This window comes from Periplaneta americana, chromosome 8 (assembly GCF_040183065.1).
Source record: "Periplaneta americana isolate PAMFEO1 chromosome 8, P.americana_PAMFEO1_priV1, whole genome shotgun sequence".
Lineage (NCBI taxonomy): Eukaryota > Metazoa > Arthropoda > Insecta > Blattodea > Blattidae > Periplaneta > Periplaneta americana.
Genome location: NC_091124.1, coordinates 9655430 through 9673005, shown reverse-complemented (window position 1 = coordinate 9673005; position 17576 = coordinate 9655430). Strand labels below are relative to the sequence as shown.

Genomic DNA, 17576 nt, shown 5'->3' with positions numbered 1-17576 from the left:
ACTATATTCTCTTCACTATTTCTCTTCTAGTGGGCGAGAAGAGAATGGCTTTTGCAAAAGAGATTTTACAGTATACATTTCCAAGTGCTATTATCATTAAATAAGTAATTTAAATTGTTCACCTGCGCTGGCACACAGCTATGAACCCTAGTAAAACCTAAACACAGTAAATTCACTCACACAAACAGTAAACACACACGTCAAACACAATATTTTGTAACGCTACAATTGACAAGTTGAGTTGCCTGTATACAGGGCAACCTGCGAGCTTTAGAGAAGCGAGTATCCCCACCATGCCACCTTGTGCGCGCAGAGCATTATAGCAGTAACTCTCAGCAGGGGATGTTCTTTTGTACGGACAAGACAACCAGACCAGACCTCATCCCACTTCATCAGGCAGAGCGTACGTTATAAAACGAAAGCCGTTCTGGGGATGGTGTGCACATTCAACCAGCAGGCATTTAAAATATTTAAATGGTAATAAATTAAAATTAGTCTTGAACTATATATAAGTCAACTTCCAATGAGATTACCACGCATTTAAATTGTGATAAATTAAAATTATTATTGTTGCATTATATAAAACAACTTAAAATAAAAAATGAGATTACTGAATTTACAGGGTGTCCAGCGCACACCTTGAACACCCGCAATATACGCCCCTGCATTTCTGTTAGTTTTCCAGTCACTTATATTGTTTTTACATATCTTAAAGAATTAAAATGCTCATTCTATTTACACACTAAAAGTATTAATTCTACTTAATTGCTGGTAATTTTCAGAAGAGTGATTTTTTTTAAAGCAGGTCTTCGGATTCCAAAATTTTGCAGCAAATTCCTGACTGGTAATTTTGAAGTTGGTTAAGAACACTCGCACACTTTCTAAATTCACTCTGAATTTTCGGGATCTCCACTGAAGAAAAAATTCTCTTCACTGAAGCATTACTTCCAGGAAGACATGAAGATATTTCAATCAACTTCTGGAGTTGTGCATAGAAAATCATTTTCTCAGACACAATTTTAAAAATTTCACTCCCTTTTGAGCAAATATCAGCATTTTCTTCATTCCACTTTGTTATTTCTTTGAAGTCACATATTTCTTCAAGCAAGAAATTTCATAAAATATTTCATCTAGGTCATGTCCATCTACATTGGAAGAAAATTAATGGACTGTCTCTTCAAATTTTTGTCTTTCTGGAAGACATCTTAGCAATGTACATCCCATAATATATAGCTTATGTTGTGAATGACTACACCAGGCACTGAGATATTCAACAGAATTTTAATAAAATTATAATAATTAACACTTAAAATCCGGGAATATCTGAGGACAAATTATTAAATTCGGGAACATTCCAGGGACGAATTTTGTACGGGGACAAAATGAAAAATTCGGGGACATCTGGTAACCTTAGTATAGGGTGGAGGAGGAAACTTGGGTATGTCTACTTGTTAATAAGTGAAGGAATCCCTAAAGGTGACACATTCTCTTTCTTTTATATCTCTATTTGAAATATCATTTGGGTCACCAGAGTAGGCTGCTGGTCCAGAGTTGCACTTATTTCTCTTGGGCTGATTACCTGGTTGGTGCCCCCCCCCCCCCCGAGGTTTTCCCCAACTGTGAGGAATGTCTGGTAAATCTATGGCGAATCTTCGTCCTCATCTTGCTATCACCAATTTCATTAGTAGTTGATGTAACATAGTTAACAGGCTAAAAAAATAATCAGATTAGGTCAGGTGGTAGCGAGATGGACTCGTAAGTCGAGATTGCATTCGGACGTAGTTTCGAATCCCGTTTGGGCTGATTACCTTGTTTAGTTTTTTCCGAGCTTTTCCCCAACTGTAAGGTGAATGTCAGGTGAATTCTCTGACTGATATTAATAAATGCCTTCTTCTCTTACGAATTCCAATCTTATAATATTGGTAAAGTATTGTTAATATCATTAAAAAACAGCATTCTAATTTAAATGTATAAGGGTAGAGGAGGGGTAAATACGAAAATATCTGTTGCCTTAAATTTCATTCACAGATGATAAACGATATTTTCATTTGTACACATTTCTTCGCTTTCACTGTGAAAAAAGAAAAATAAAAGTATACCATAAATCTTTAGGTTGTCTGTTACATCATAGTCTTGGGATGTTAGGGTAATTATTGGTTCGACGGTGTAAACAGTAAACTTTTGATTACCACCACGAAATTGTATATATCATATTTACAATTCATATTGGAGATGTTCAGATAAGTCTGTGGTTAATATTCAAATAAAATTTCTTTTTTAATCTCCGTCAATGACTTATTAGTTATAATATCATAAAGTAATATGTAATTACTTTATGATATTATAATTGATAAATCATTGATGGGAATCAAAAAAGCAAATTTATTTGTATGTATTGTGTTCAACACTGACTTTCGAGTGTACAGAATTCACAAACTGAGCAAAATTTAAGCAAGGGTAAAACATAGAGTTGCTGGGAACAATGTCTCCTAGTTTAATTTCAAATGTTTTCCTAAAGGTTACTGACGTACAGTACCGAATATAATCAAAAACATAATATTCTATTTTAGGCAAATTTTGTTGGGCTTACTTTATGCAACAGCTCCTTCAAGCTCTACAAATCATGGTAACCTCAAAAGGACATTTAAATATCCGACATTTCTAATTACAAATCTATGTTTAAATTTCTCTCTTTCTCGCATTCTAAAATTTATATTTAAGAAAGGTCCTGTACCATCATTGCGTGGCCCGAGATGTAGCTTTGGTTTAACGGCATGGAAATGTGCTGTGTTCAAATCTTCATAGGAGAAAACATTTTCTCATGAAAATTCAGTTAGTGTATGGGACTGTTGGCCGACCCAGAATCAAGAAAGAAGTGGGAAGTTACAAGAGTAACAAACCAGCTTGAACTGCGGAGGGATCAATGTGTTTACCCATACTGATTAGATGATCGTCCACCTCTGCTAAGGCAAGTAATTAGGTGTGAGTCAGCATGATATAAGAAAGAGGCAAGAGATACGATTCAGGAAGCTCTAAAAGATGATTGGGGGAGGAGGGAGATGAATTTTCTGATTTCAATTTAAAAATAGTTTCAGACAAAAAATATTGGCTGTTATAACATCTCTGCAGACATTTCAATGAACACATCCTCGAATGTTTTATTTATTGCTACACAAAATGCTATTTACTGTCCACTTTATTTTTTGTTTACAAAATGTCGGTCATTAATTAATTTCGTTATACCATAACAGGAAAAAAAATTGTAATGCACTCATTTTACTGTCATTAAATGTCCTGCTATTGAACATTATTACAATAATAAATTACTGCTTCCTACACTTAATGCAGGCAGAGTATTACATTTAATGAAAGACAATGTTGGTATTATACTACATACTTCATAGCAACGACGACAGTTGTAGCCCTGATCGGGTTGTACTACATGTAAAAAGTTAAAGTTCATTTGAAACTTCTGTTGCGCTACACAGCCTACGTACTTAACGTGAGAACGATTACGTAGGCTTTATAACATTACGTATATACGAATTGGAATTACATAAAAGAAATAAAGTAATATTCAATGAGTTTCCGTTCTTCTTTTTTACTAATGTAACATGGTAACTTTATAAAAATATAATTTACCTCATAACTGACACACACACATACTTTACATAACTTGACATAACATGTACAAAATGGTCACTTAATCTCACAGTATTGTTCAATTGTAATAAAAATCTTACGTGGCAATCAATATTTGAAACAAATTACTATATATGAATATAATTTTAAAACATGCATGGGATATTTTAGTTTTATGAGAAAAATGTTGCTATGCTGTCGATTGTTATCACTAGATCGCGCTAAAACCTAAGAATTTTCATTGTAATAATTATAATCAACGATTATTGTATATAATACGGCGTAGCAAAAGCCGAAGTAGAGATAATGCGTCAACAAACGTAAGAAGAGTAAAGGCTGGCAACACTGAAAGGGACGAAATTTTTCCATAAGAAATTGAATGATTACACACGAACATGAACATTGTAGGGTTTCCCTGTGATTCGCTATTTAATGATCTGATTGTGAGTGGTCGTATTTTATAATATTCCAGTAAATGTTTCAAAATAAGTAGTTGAAATAACTGCTGTTAAGTATCCATGTCTCTTGGCATCCACTAAAAATTTATTTACAATGTGAACGCGGTTAGTTTGAATATTATGAATGTACATTTTCTCTCGTCTGCTCAAGAAACCGGCGCTGCTTTATTTTTTTGTCACACGTACGTACTCAGTCAATTCGTACTGCTGTATGTACTACAAAATTATTTGTAATTAATTATATTGCTGATAAAGTATAGTTTAGCCTACTTAGTTTGTGAAACTTAATAAAACAAATTAATTCATATCTTATATAAAGAATAATAATTCATCACTATTTTTTTTAGTAGAATAATTCGGAATTAATATTCAGCTGAAATTAAAAGTAGTAATAGCTTGGTAAATAATCATGCACAGTTTTAACAATAATATATTCACTTTTCAGAGACAACAGCAGACTCAGGTATAATACTATACGATCATTACATCACTGTGTATTACAATATGTATTGTCAATAATCTTATGCGACTCAAGAATATAAACATGTAGTAAATGACAACAGTGTGTTTGCACATCAAGGTCACAATGCTTGCGGGAGATGAAGGTTGGCGATTAGTGATGTCATAATGACATCATCGGGAAGTGTAATATTCACCATATTCACCATTGGGGTCATGTTAACGTTCTAGCCGAACATTTGATATTCTCAAGTTCATTTATAAGAGTTTATGAAATATGGGAAAATACATTTTTAACAGAGAAATTAGGTATACTTGTGAATTCAGGAAGATATTGGTAGGACGAGGTCAAGTTGAACGCGCAAGGAGGGATCGGTGACGTCAGAGGAAGTGCACTTGTAGGATAGGATTACTGTGGTACGTGCTGAAGTCATAGGCCTAATATGTTGTGGACGTTGAATTTAATCAAGGCAAGGTATTTTACTAAAATGATGCTGTGTGTTCCTTTATTCGAGCTTGTGAACGTTGATTTTTGGGCTCTATTATTATTCTTATTGCGTTTCAGACGGTTGACACTATATAGACATAGGTCATTAATCAGAGAGTGCAAAAAGAAGGCGGTAGAGGTCAAGTCTTGAAAACCGACTGTCTGATAATTATCTATATTGTTGTTCGATCCTCATAAGCCTCTACAGAGATATATATGTTTACTTCTTTCATTTTTCGCAACATATATACATTTATTTAGTTAATCGTGTGACATTTGAGGTTCGCGTAATTAAGCGGATTAGTTTGCTTCAACATGTTTGCTATGGTTTTTGTAGGGACAAGTATATGTAAACAGATAATGTGGCACGTGAAATAACAATGTTATTGTCAAAGTGGATGACATACGTGTTGTTCATTAGAAATTTTACAGATGAATGATTTTGTTCTAGTTCAAAATGTGAAGATTAGAAATTTTATTGTTGAAATATTGTTTAAAATTACCACATTGTATTGTATGTGAAGTCAACAGCCGTTTTTTCTTTTTATTTTCAGTGATGAACAGTGACAGATGTCGTATCCACTAGGACGAGATCATTTTCAAAAAGTGTATCACTAAAAGGTAATTTTGATTTTTTAAACGGATCATTATATTTATAACTGGTGAGAGTAAAATGTGTGTTACGAAATGTAGTGGTTTTTATAAGAATGCAATGAGTTCTGAATCACATTGAGGTTAGATGGATCACAGTACAGCCGTCGGAACTAAGGAGATGTGTGTATTGACTTACAATATTTTGTGTTTCTATTTATAAGTTTAATTACATAGGTACATAATTATATTTGTACACACAGTTATTACAAAAACGATTTTACTTTACAGAAAGTGTTACCTAAGCATTTTAATACTATTACTTGAAATTTAAATGTCAGTGTTGTTTCATCGATCTTGCAAATATTATTCCATACTTCTGTGCGACTGTATTGGCGAAGGAAGTGTAGTTTAAAAATTAATTGTTATTTACACACTTTTTCTGTGTACTAACACTGTGACTGACATGTCACAATGAACCAAATTTATTCTTTATTTAGTGCATTATAGTTGATATATAGTAATTCATTTTAGTGTCTTTGTCAGACTTAGGAATGAGACACATATGAGTGCACAACTCAATAGTATATGTATCATTCATTCGTTGTATTTACTTCATCATTGGAGCATGCAGACCCAACATTAATGTATAATGTGATGTACTGGTATAGAGAAACATTTGTAATAGTGCAAACATTAGTTATTTTTGAGATGCCAAAATAGGCTATGTCTTTGCGCAATATTTTCTTCTTCTTCTTCTTCTTCTTACACAATGTTTTCTGTAAAATATTGGTTTTTTGAAATGTTGTTTAGTCAGCTTTTTAGTCAATCCTTTTCACACTACTTAGTGTACTTTTCGTCCAGTTGTTGTTTATTGAACTATCTGAATACAGGTTTGAACCTCATGACACCAACAACGTATCACTCATGAGGCAACTAAGCCAGGAGATAGTGGGCTAGGGTGGTCACTTCCTTTCCCCTTTCATTGCATACATCACTGACTAGCTAAACACACTAATCAGACTTCAGAGGCATAGGCCTACACACAATTATTTTTCCTCTGACACATATCATCAAGTGAGATGTACTGCCTGATAATAGATGTACATATCAGCCAGAACCGCAATCAGAAGTGTTTTGAAATGATACTATAGGTACTTATCTTTTGTAATGTGATATATGCAATCGTAGTCCTTATGGAATGCCTTGAATTTCGTTTGTATATTTTCGTTATGAAGTAATTTGGGAGGGTGTGGAAGGGAGAGGGAAGTACAAATGAAATGGATTTTTTCCATTGACATAATTGACAACCATCTCGACATTATTTGTGTCACAGTGTGAATTTTTTTCATATTGAGAAATTGCTGACAGTAGACTAATATGTATTTTTTACATCAAGAAATCACTGGCAGCATTGCTTGTTTACCACTCCATTTCAGAACTGAGTAATTATAATTTTGGAATATTTTATATAAATTGTATAAAGTACACGAGGATATTAATCTTATTATGTAAGGCTAATACGATTTAATTTAAAATCACTGTAGGTTATAAGTAAATACATTACCACTTACGGCTTTTAAGGAATCTGGAGGTTCATTGCCACTCTCACATAAGCCCTCCATTGGTCCCTATACTGTGCAAGATTAATCCAGTCTCTATCATCATATCCCACCTGCTTCAAATCCATCCGGAACTAACACTTTATATGCATTTCTGGATTCTCCCATATGTGCTACATGCCCTGCCCATCTCAAACATCTGGATTTACATTATAAGTAATTCGAAGTACTGAATTCTGCACACACATGACATAAATATCATGCTAGGTACAAAATATTAATTTTGGAAAGGTCATAAAATGTAATTGTAATCTTCCATATTTTTAAATATATAGTTACATATCATAATTCGACTATTACATTGTGCTTGATATATATCAGTCTGTATAAATTCGTTAGGGCTATACCTATATATTCACAAATACTGTCGTAGTCCTATCATCTTTTGAGAAATTAAAGAGTCACAGGTGAATGGTTCGCTATGTTTTGTTGAGTTAATTTAGAACAGGTCTCAATTTAGTATTGTAATAATGACAGTAAAATGAGTGCATTACAATTTTTTTTTCCTCTTATGGTATAACGAAATTAATTGAAGTGTCGGCTGGAACAACGTTGTAAGTTACAAAATTTTCATTCGGCGTGTTTCCGTGTGTATGTCATGTTACCTTGCTATACTCCTTGGCTTGCAACTGTCCATCAATGCAATATGTGAGATTTGTCCACCCAAAAGTTTGCTACCCTGGAACATTGTTTTACGTGTACACATTTTTTCAGCTCCTGTAAATTTTACCAAATGTAACTTATAACGTTGTTCCAGCTGACGCTTCAATTAATGACTGACCTTTTGTTAAAAAAAAAATAAAAAAAATGGACAGTAAATAGCATTTTGCGTAGCAATAAATAAAACATTAGAGGATGTGTTCATTGAAATGTCTGCAGAAATGTTATAACATCCAATATTTTTTGTCTGAAACTATTTTTAAATTGATACATAGACGTACTGCATAAAAGCTGTATCAGAAAATTCATCTCTCCTCCTCCCATCATCTTTTAGAGCTCCCTGAATCATATCTCTTGCCTCTTATATCATGCTGTCTCACACCTACTTGCCTTAGCAGAGGTGGACTATCATCTAATCAGTATGGGTAAACACGCTGTTCTCAAGGATTAGGTGGTTGGTACACCTTTACAGAAAGAAGGGGCTGGACTATGCTGTAAAGTTACTTTAACAAAAACAGATGGCAAAAGAAGAACTAGATGGTCTTACGTTAGATGGTTGAACAAGATTTAAAATATTGAGAATACAAAGATGAAAAAGTAAGGCAGAAGGTAGGAATGAATGGAGGCTCGTTGTAGGGATGGTCAAGGCCTGTAACAGGCTATTACTTACATACAGATGGCTTTTAAGGAACCCAGAGGTTCATTGCTACCGTCACATAAGCCCGCCATCGGTCCCTATCCTGAGCAAGATTAATCCAGTCTCTACTATCACATTCCACCTCTCTCAAATCCATTTTTATATTATCCTCCCATCTATGTCTCGGCCTCCCCAAAGGTTTTTTTTCCATCGGCCTCCCAACTAACACTCTATATGCATTTCTGGATTCGTCCATACGTGCTATATGACCTGCCCATAACCTTATTCCTTACTGTAGTTGTGCCAGAGAATCAGTTCCATTCCAAGGCTTATGTTGTGTTTTCGTAACGAGCTGTTTTTTTATGGTGATGGGTTGTTAGCCTTATACCCAACCCCCAAGCTGGAGGACCTCCCCTTATCAGCTATCTGTGACTGCTTATTCAGTATATTCGCAGCTATCTTCCATATCTGGAGAAGGCCGTCTCCTCTATCTGCAACCTGAGGATGTGCCATGCTGTGGTGATAGGGACCCATCATACATACTATAGTGCCAATAATGATGATGGTGATGTACTATTTGAGATTTTTTTTCCAGCCTTCCTATCTCCTACTTGAGCGGAAATTTCGAATAGAGATCATGTTAATCTACAAATTTGTATTTCCCAACTTGAAGTTGTGACACACTACATGCTTATATTTAATACACTGAGCAAATCCTGGGATGACAGTTTTGTCTTTGTCCGCTAAAATATAAAAATGATTCCAAAGTTTGCTTTTTATTATTGTGAAGTGGGTTTAGATTTGTCAGTTAATTCTCCAGTTTTAAGTTTTTCTTGGAAGTTCAAAAAGCGGAACTCATTGTGGCTAGACACGGTCACAATATTGTCGAAAAATAACTGCCTAGTTCTAAATGAGTGGAGCATGATGGAGTCCTGCACCTAAACCTGGTAGACCCGGTAGGTCCCTACTGATCTGAGATCCTACTGCAACATGAACATAAAATATGTGATGTCCAAAGCATATTTGTACTCATTTCTTTGCTAGCATAAAAAATCAGACCCGACTAAATCCGAGAGTAACACAGACCTCTGCTTCCATTGGCTAAAACTGTTGTCATCATGTACATTTACTCCATTTAAAAGACTCTTTGTTTATAAATAAAGACAAATCAAGCCATAATCCTATTTACGAGCCGTCAGTATTCTTCCCTCGACTATTGATAACATGTCTCTGAAAAGAATTGGATGTACCTTTGATGGAAGAAAGTGATACCATGTTGATTATTAATTTTCCTGGTTCAGAGCCATCTATATAATAATCTTGCATTGTAGGTTTACATGTGTAAGGTTCAATAATTTAGAATAGGTTTCACTTACTCCGAAATCAGTTAAGAAGAATCAGTCTTGGTTGTCAAGTGTTCGGCATTGGAAACCAACAGTAGTATTTTATAAATTATTCTTGAATCATTAGTGTGAATAGGCGAAGAGTTCGGGCCAAAAGAAATCAGATGATAGAGACATCAAGATATATGGATCATATGCGGAGACTAAGAGGAAGGCAGAAAATAGGAAATACTGGAGAATGCTGGGTTTGCATTGAAAAACCTGCCTTTGGGCAGAACACTGTGAATGAATCATTGGTATAGTCTAGATGTTAACAAGAGGGTCTCATGCTCTTGGGGCTGCATTCAAATGTGAGTCAGAATCCCATTTTGATGATGACCATGTTGGTTCCCCCCCCCCCCCCCCCCCCCCAAAGGTTTTCTTTGATTGTAAATCAAATGTCAGGTAATCTCATTGCGAATTCACGGACTCATCCTACCAAAATGTCATCTCGATGTCACCAATTCTGTGCTAGATAACAATACAGTTGATATAGAATCATTAAATAACAGATAGAGAAAAATTAATGTGTATGATTTGGCCTATTCTTTTAGAGGTTATTTTTAACAAATTTAAAAGATGAACAAATTTTTTGCTTTTGTTCTTTTTGAAATTGGTTATTTAATGAAAAGAACACATCAATGTTAACAGACAAGAGGTTCGTAAGTTAAGAATTGGACAACTATTGGGAATTAAAAGTTCCCAATAAGTTAATATAAATGTTTACCGTTATCATGTTCAGTATCTATAATTTGTGTGAATGTTTTGCTAAAATTAAATACTGTAATAACATCATATTGATTGGTTGTAATGTGTTGTCATCTCGTGTACTATTAGCAAATTAAATAACTGTAGGATACATACAATTCTGTTTTGAAGTAAACTATTAAGTTAAAAAACTAAGAAGATTATTTAATTTTTGTGTGTCAGTCTTATATATTAATAGCTCGTGCATTTATTAAAGCCAGTTATGTTCAGTCATTCCCAGATACAAGACAGTAAAAGTAAATAGGCTAGTGTATTAAAAGCAGACGAGGAGAGGTAAACTTTGTGTGGTATCATATTTTCAGACATGTACAGTATGATTTGTGGCAAAGATAATAAATATAATTTAACATTTTGCACATTTCTCTTACAGGGTAATTTAAAAGATAAAGTTGTCACAGTCTCAATGTGGCACTGAAATTGAAGGCATCAGAAGAAAAGTTACCTCAAAAGAACGTATTATTAGTGTGAAAATCTTTAGAAATACATACAAGTGTACACATTCAGAGAAAGAAGTGGCATCATTTTGAATCCAGGTAACTTTTTATGGTTTTGAGGGGATTCTTTATTCTTTGTAGTCTGTTGTATTTGGAAGTTGAGTTTTTTGTGCAGGATGATACGAAACTGATTTTATTAGCTGTAAAAGTGTTAACACTTTTCATTTTAATTTATGAATATGTACAATTTTTTTTTTTTAGCTGTAGACTGATGTAGCATTGTTTTTGTACTATTGTTAAGACTGGTTGATTATAAGTAAAAAGAAATACTCATAATCTTTTAGGCCATTTTTTATATATTGAGGATTAGGCTTAACACTTTTTTTCACCAATGATAAAGAAGTCAGTTATATTATCTGTTAGGTTGTCCTGGTTTTCTTCAGCCTTTAAGGACAAACTCCTAATTGGCGAACGGTAGTGTTTGAAATTAACCAATTTAGAAATCAAAAGATCTTAATACTTGATATTAGGAGTGTTGAAAGTTACAACAATCTAGAGCATGGGTGGGAAACTGTCACTCTTTGAAGCAATGTCATAAATTGCTTTACACTTTTATCTGCCAGAAAATTGAAACAATATAGAGCAAGGATGAGAAACTGTCACTCTTCAGAACGATAATGTCATGATTTCTTCTACACTTTTATCAACCAGAAAATTAAAACAATCTAGAGTAGGGATGGGAAACTGGTGCTCTACTTCCCCTACATTCTTATCCACTAGCAATGTAGAGCAGAAATGGGGAAACTGTCACTCTACCATAAATTCTCCTACACTTCTATCCACAAAAAATTAAAACAATGTAGAACAGAGTTGTGAAACTGTTGCTCTTTGAAGTAATGTCATAAATTCCCCTAAACTTTTATCTACCAGAAAATTAAAACAGTCTAGAACAGGAGTGAGAAACTATCACACTTCAGAGCAATAACTTCCCCTACTATTATAGCGACCAAAAAATTAAAACAATGTAGAACAGAGTTGAAAAACTGTTGCTCTTTGAAGTGATGTCATAAATTCCCCTAAACTTTTATCTACCAGAAAATTAAAACAGTCTAGAACAGGAGTGAGAAACTATCACACTTCAGAGCAATAACTTCCCCTACTATTATAGCGACCAAAAAATTAAAACAATGTAGAACAGAGTTGGGAAACTGTTGCTCTTTGAAGTGATGTCATAAATTCCCCTAAACTTTTATCTACCAGAAAATTAAAACAGTCTAGAACAGGAGTGAGAAACTATCACACTTCAGAGCAATAACTTCCCCTACTATTATAGCGACCAAAAAATTAAAACAATGTAGAACAGAGTTGGGAAACTGTTGCTCTTTGAAGTGATGTCATAAATTCCCCTAAACTTTTATCTACCAGAAAATTAAAACAGTCTAGAACAGGAGTGAGAAACTATCACACTTCAGAGCAATAACTTCCCCTACTATTATAGCGACCAAAAAATTAAAACAATGTAGAACAGAGTTGGGAAACTGTTGCTCTTTGAAGTGATGTCATAAATTCCCCTAAACTTTTATCTACCAGAAAATTAAAACAGTCTAGAACAGGAGTGAGAAACTATCACACTTCAGAGCAATAACTTCCCCTACTATTATAGCGACCAAAAAATTAAAACAATGTAGAACAGAGTTGGGAAACTGTTGCTCTTTGAAGTGATGTCATAAATTACCCTAAACTTTTATCTACCAGAAAATTAAAACAGTCTAGAACAGGAGTGAGAAACTATCACACTTCAGAGCAATAACTTCCCCTACTATTATAGTGACCAAAAAATTAAAACTATGTAGAACAGAGTTGGGAAACTGTTGCTCTTTGAAGTGATGTCATAAATTCCCCTACACTTTTATCTACCAGAAAATTAAAACAGTCTAGAACAGGAGTGAGAAACTATCACACTTCAGAGCAATAACTTTCCCTACTATTATAGCGACCAAAAAATTAAAACAATGTAGAACAGAGTTGGGAAACTGTTGCTCTTTGAAGTGATGTCATAAATTCCCCTACACTTTTATCTACCAGAAAATTAAAACAGTCTAGAACAGGAGTGAGAAACTATCACACTTCAGAGCAATAACTTCCCCTACTATTATAGTGACCAAAAAATTAAAACTATGTAGAACAGAGTTGGGAAACTGTTGCTCTTTGAAGTGATGTCATAAATTCCCCTACACTTTTATCTACCAGAAAATTAAAACAGTCTAGAACAGGAGTGAGAAACTATCACACTTCAGAGCAATAACTTTCCCTACTATTATAGCGACCAAAAAATTAAAACAATGTAGAACAGAGTTGGGAAACTGTTGCTCTTTGAAGTGATGTCATAAATTCCCCTACACTTTTATCTACCAGAAAATTAAAACAGTCTAGAACAGGAGTGAGAAACTATCACACTTCAGAGCAATAACTTCCCCTACTATTATAGCGACCAAAAAATTAAAACAATGTAGAACAGAGTTGGGAAACTGTTGCTCTTTGAAGTAGTGTCATGAATTCCCCTAGACTTTTATCTACCAGAAGATTAAAACAGTCTAGAACAGGAGTGAAAAACTATCACACTTCAGAGCAATAACTTCCCCTACTATTATAGCGACCAAAAAATTAAAACAATGTAGAACAGAGTTGAAAAACTGTTGCTCTTTGAAGTGATGTCATAAATTCCCCTAAACTTTTATCTACCAGAAAATTAAAACAGTCTAGAACAGGAGTGAGAAACTATCACACTTCAGAGCAATAACTTCCCCTACTATTATAGCGACCAAAAAATTAAAACAATGTAGAACAGAGTTGGGAAACTGTTGCTCTTTGAAGTGATGTCATAAATTCCCCTAAACTTTTATCTACCAGAAAATTAAAACAGTCTAGAACAGGAGTGAGAAACTATCACACTTCAGAGCAATAACTTCCCCTACTATTATAGCGACCAAAAAATTAAAACAATGTAGAACAGAGTTGGGAAACTGTTGCTCTTTGAAGTAGTGTCATGAATTCCCCTACACTTTTATCTACCAGAAGATTAAAACAGTCTAGAACAGGAGTGAGAAACTATCACACTTCAGAGCAATAACTTTCCCTACTATTATAGCGACCAAAAAATTAAAACAATCTAGAACAGGGGTGTGAAACTGGCACTTTTTGGAGTGAAATGTTGTAACTTCACCATGTACACTTCCATCTGCCAACTCCTTTAGAGTAAAATTATCACATCTCATTACATTCTGGTATTGTACAGTACTTCATTGGCGTAGTAATATTACATTCTGATTCAAATGAGTACTGCTTCTCACTGGTATATATTTTATTGTATGGTATGTACTTGTACATAATAATCTAACATTGATATTTAGAAGAATAGGCTAATTTTGCCTTTTATGAAAGTTTTCAATTGTTCAACTCAGCAGAGAATCTCTAAATTAGGCTGAATACAAGTACAAAACAATACATTAGTTAGGTGTCGTGGTAAGGTAGGACTTGATTTACACAGGTGTTATCAGTCGAGGCTTACTCTGAACTGTGTCCACTTGCAGGACGTTTACTGTGTGTGTGTGTTTTAATACTTTATTCCTTAGCATGCCCCATTACAATATGTAATATTATATGCTATATATTCTTACTCCTTATGCTGTAGATTTTAGTTTCCAAACTGTTGTATTTCTTAGATTAGTTTAGGCTATTAAAAGTATCTGTAATTTGATCACACTATAATTGATTAAATTACAGATACTTTTAATAGCTTAAACTAATCTAAGAAATACAACAGTTTGGAAACTAAAATCTACAGCATAGGAGTAAGAATATATAGCATGTAATATTACATATTGTAATCGGGCATGCCGAGGGGAGGGGGGGAACACACAGACAGTAAACGTCTTGCAAGTGGACACAGTTCAGGATAAGCCTCGTGTGATAACACCTGTATAAATCAAGTCCTGCCTTACCACGACACCTAACTAATGTATTGCTTTGTACTTGTATTTGGCCTAATTTAGAGATTCTCTGCTGGGTTGAGTGACTGAAAACTTTCATAAAAGGCAACCTGAAGTTGCTCAGTTATTTTTAAAAATATATCAGTGGTAAATATGTATGTAGTTTAAAATTAACTTAGTCTTTAAACGATATTTATCATTAGTGTACATAATATTAAACCTCATTAACCTCATTAGTATAGTAGAAAGAGGTGCGGGAACAGGATATATATGAGCCGTTCAGATCAGAAGTGGTATAAGTCAAAAATGGGTAATGAGGGTTAAAGTAAACATTCTGTAAAATACAGCGCAAAGTAGCAATTAATATTCAGTTCATTTAAACTATTATTAGTCAGTGGATAGCAAGAAGGACATATTATTCGCTACTTTGCGCTGTATTTTACAGAATTTTTACTATAAACTTCATTATCCAATTTTGACTTACACCACTTTTGTTCTGAACGGCTCATATACAAAAAAAATATGTATACATTCCTTTCCCTTGTGAATTTGGTGAGAAGTACCCATTTGAATCAGAATGTTGCGGGTGTGGGGGTGGGTGGGTGGGTGTGTGCGTGTGTGTGTTTTTTTTTTCCAGGGCTGCATTATTACAAGATATTTATAAAAATTTTGATTGCTACGGCCTCTCTCAAATCAAATCCTTTTCTTTACTGATTGCAAAATTGTCACGATAATATTATTGCAAGCTTTTAAGAACGTTTATCTTCATGTAATAATTGGAGATGGAAGAATAGGTACCCTGGCACACTGTATTTGAATTCAGAAATAAGATATGGTGTCGTAATAAACACCTTTTGTAATATTAGCCATTAGTCTGCCAACGCCATGAAACTGTGCTCTCTCCTCTTCTACAAGTCTGTGACAATTATGTGCAAGATATTCACGTGTATCATATTCTTCGGATAATGCTGTTGAAGAAACTTTGCTGATTTGTTCCTATAGGCTGCAGTATCTGTGACAATTTTTTTAGCAAGATATTTTCATATAGCACACATGATGGTCAAAGCAAACTCATAGCATTAAAAAGTTCACGTATGGTAGAATAAATAACCATGTCTAATACTTCAGTAGTAAGAAGGTAGAATGTATCGGCATCTTCTGTATTTAATAACCTATAACTAAACTACATCAATTCATACCCACAATTTTTCTTTCAATTTATTTTTCATTCAAGTTATACATTTGCGGTTTGAATGTTGTAGCCTACATAATTCTTCCACAGTGTTGATTCTGAAGGAATTTTCCTACGTGTGTACTTTCCCAAAAAGCCTTACAGTTTCTCATTCTGCAATTTATTTAACAGTTAGTACACTGCAATGATGCTCCAAACAGATCTTCACAAAACGTTCTTTCACTTAATAGTGAGGTAGCCTTCTGTTGTGCTTAGTTAACTTGGCGTTTTCTGTCACAAGCACCTCTATGTTTAATAGTATTTTTGTGTTTCCTATGTTACAAGCTATGTAGCATACTATTTACACTGCACACAATTTATAAGAGTTCATTGTCGTAAATGGAAAACTCATTTTGTTCTTACTAGTCAACATAATTTCTTAGAACCTCTACTTACTTTCTCATGGTCGTGGCATTCTTAACATACATCTAGGTTGTTAATCTGTTGTGTTCCTTTTGATTGCACTGTACTACGCTGTGCTCTGGCTTTACTATGGACTGCAGAGTAATTATTATGTATTTATTGATATTATGTGCTGGTCAACAGTTGTTGGCCAATAAAAATCCAGCGCAGTGATACAGATAAAAACAGTAATAACTAACAACAACAATAATAATAATAATAATAATAATAATAATAATAATAATAATCTTTCAGGATCAGAGATTGTCCACAAATCTTCTCCAGCCTTTGTTGTCCTTTGCAATGAGACATTAAGTTGCTGCGATTGCAGACTTTAGTCTTTTTCACGATAGCACCTCTACATCATTCCACGTCTTTCTCTCAACTCTCTGGCCATGCAGGTTTCATTCCAGAGTTTTTTTTTCTTTGTTATTTATACTCACTTTAACATCTCTGGTCATATCGCGAGTTAATCTTTTGAGTGAAATCCGAAGGCCTGTGTACTATTGTTGAAATTGGTTCTATTGTATACTATAGTCCCGTCGCTCTAATTTCCGGCAGCCAATCGCGTTGCAGGTCGGCTACATTTAAACATGTGCATCTTGTGAATCGCTGAGGAAGACGTTATTCATTTCTTAAGGCTCGATAAATACTTAATATAATCGCCCGCCATTTTGGCTCTTTCGTTGGCATTCGCAGAAAGCTTAATTACAGTGCGTTTGATTTATTATCATAGGAACTACGACATGATAATGTTTAACGGTGTGACAAATAGATTCCTCGTATGGTAGCTCGGCAACGAAAGAACAAAAAT

The 17576-nt window shown here is 34.2% G+C and overlaps 1 protein-coding gene across 7 annotated transcripts in view; it reads left to right on the top strand.

Annotated features, from left to right (window-relative positions):
- Positions 1-4750: 4750 nt before the first annotated feature.
- The window catches only part of Mef2 (myocyte enhancer factor 2), a 409979-nt gene continuing 397153 nt past the window's right edge, over positions 4751-17576 (top strand). Inside the window, exons 1-3 of one of the 7 annotated variants that reach the window (XM_069832390.1) lie at positions 4751-5034; positions 5601-5667; positions 11077-11239. The gene's annotated coding sequence lies outside the window, so the exon portion shown is untranslated. The remainder of the gene's footprint in view (positions 5035-5600; positions 5668-11076; positions 11240-17576) is intronic. The other 6 variants (XM_069832381.1, XM_069832380.1, XM_069832379.1 and 3 more) reach the window with 6 other exon arrangements.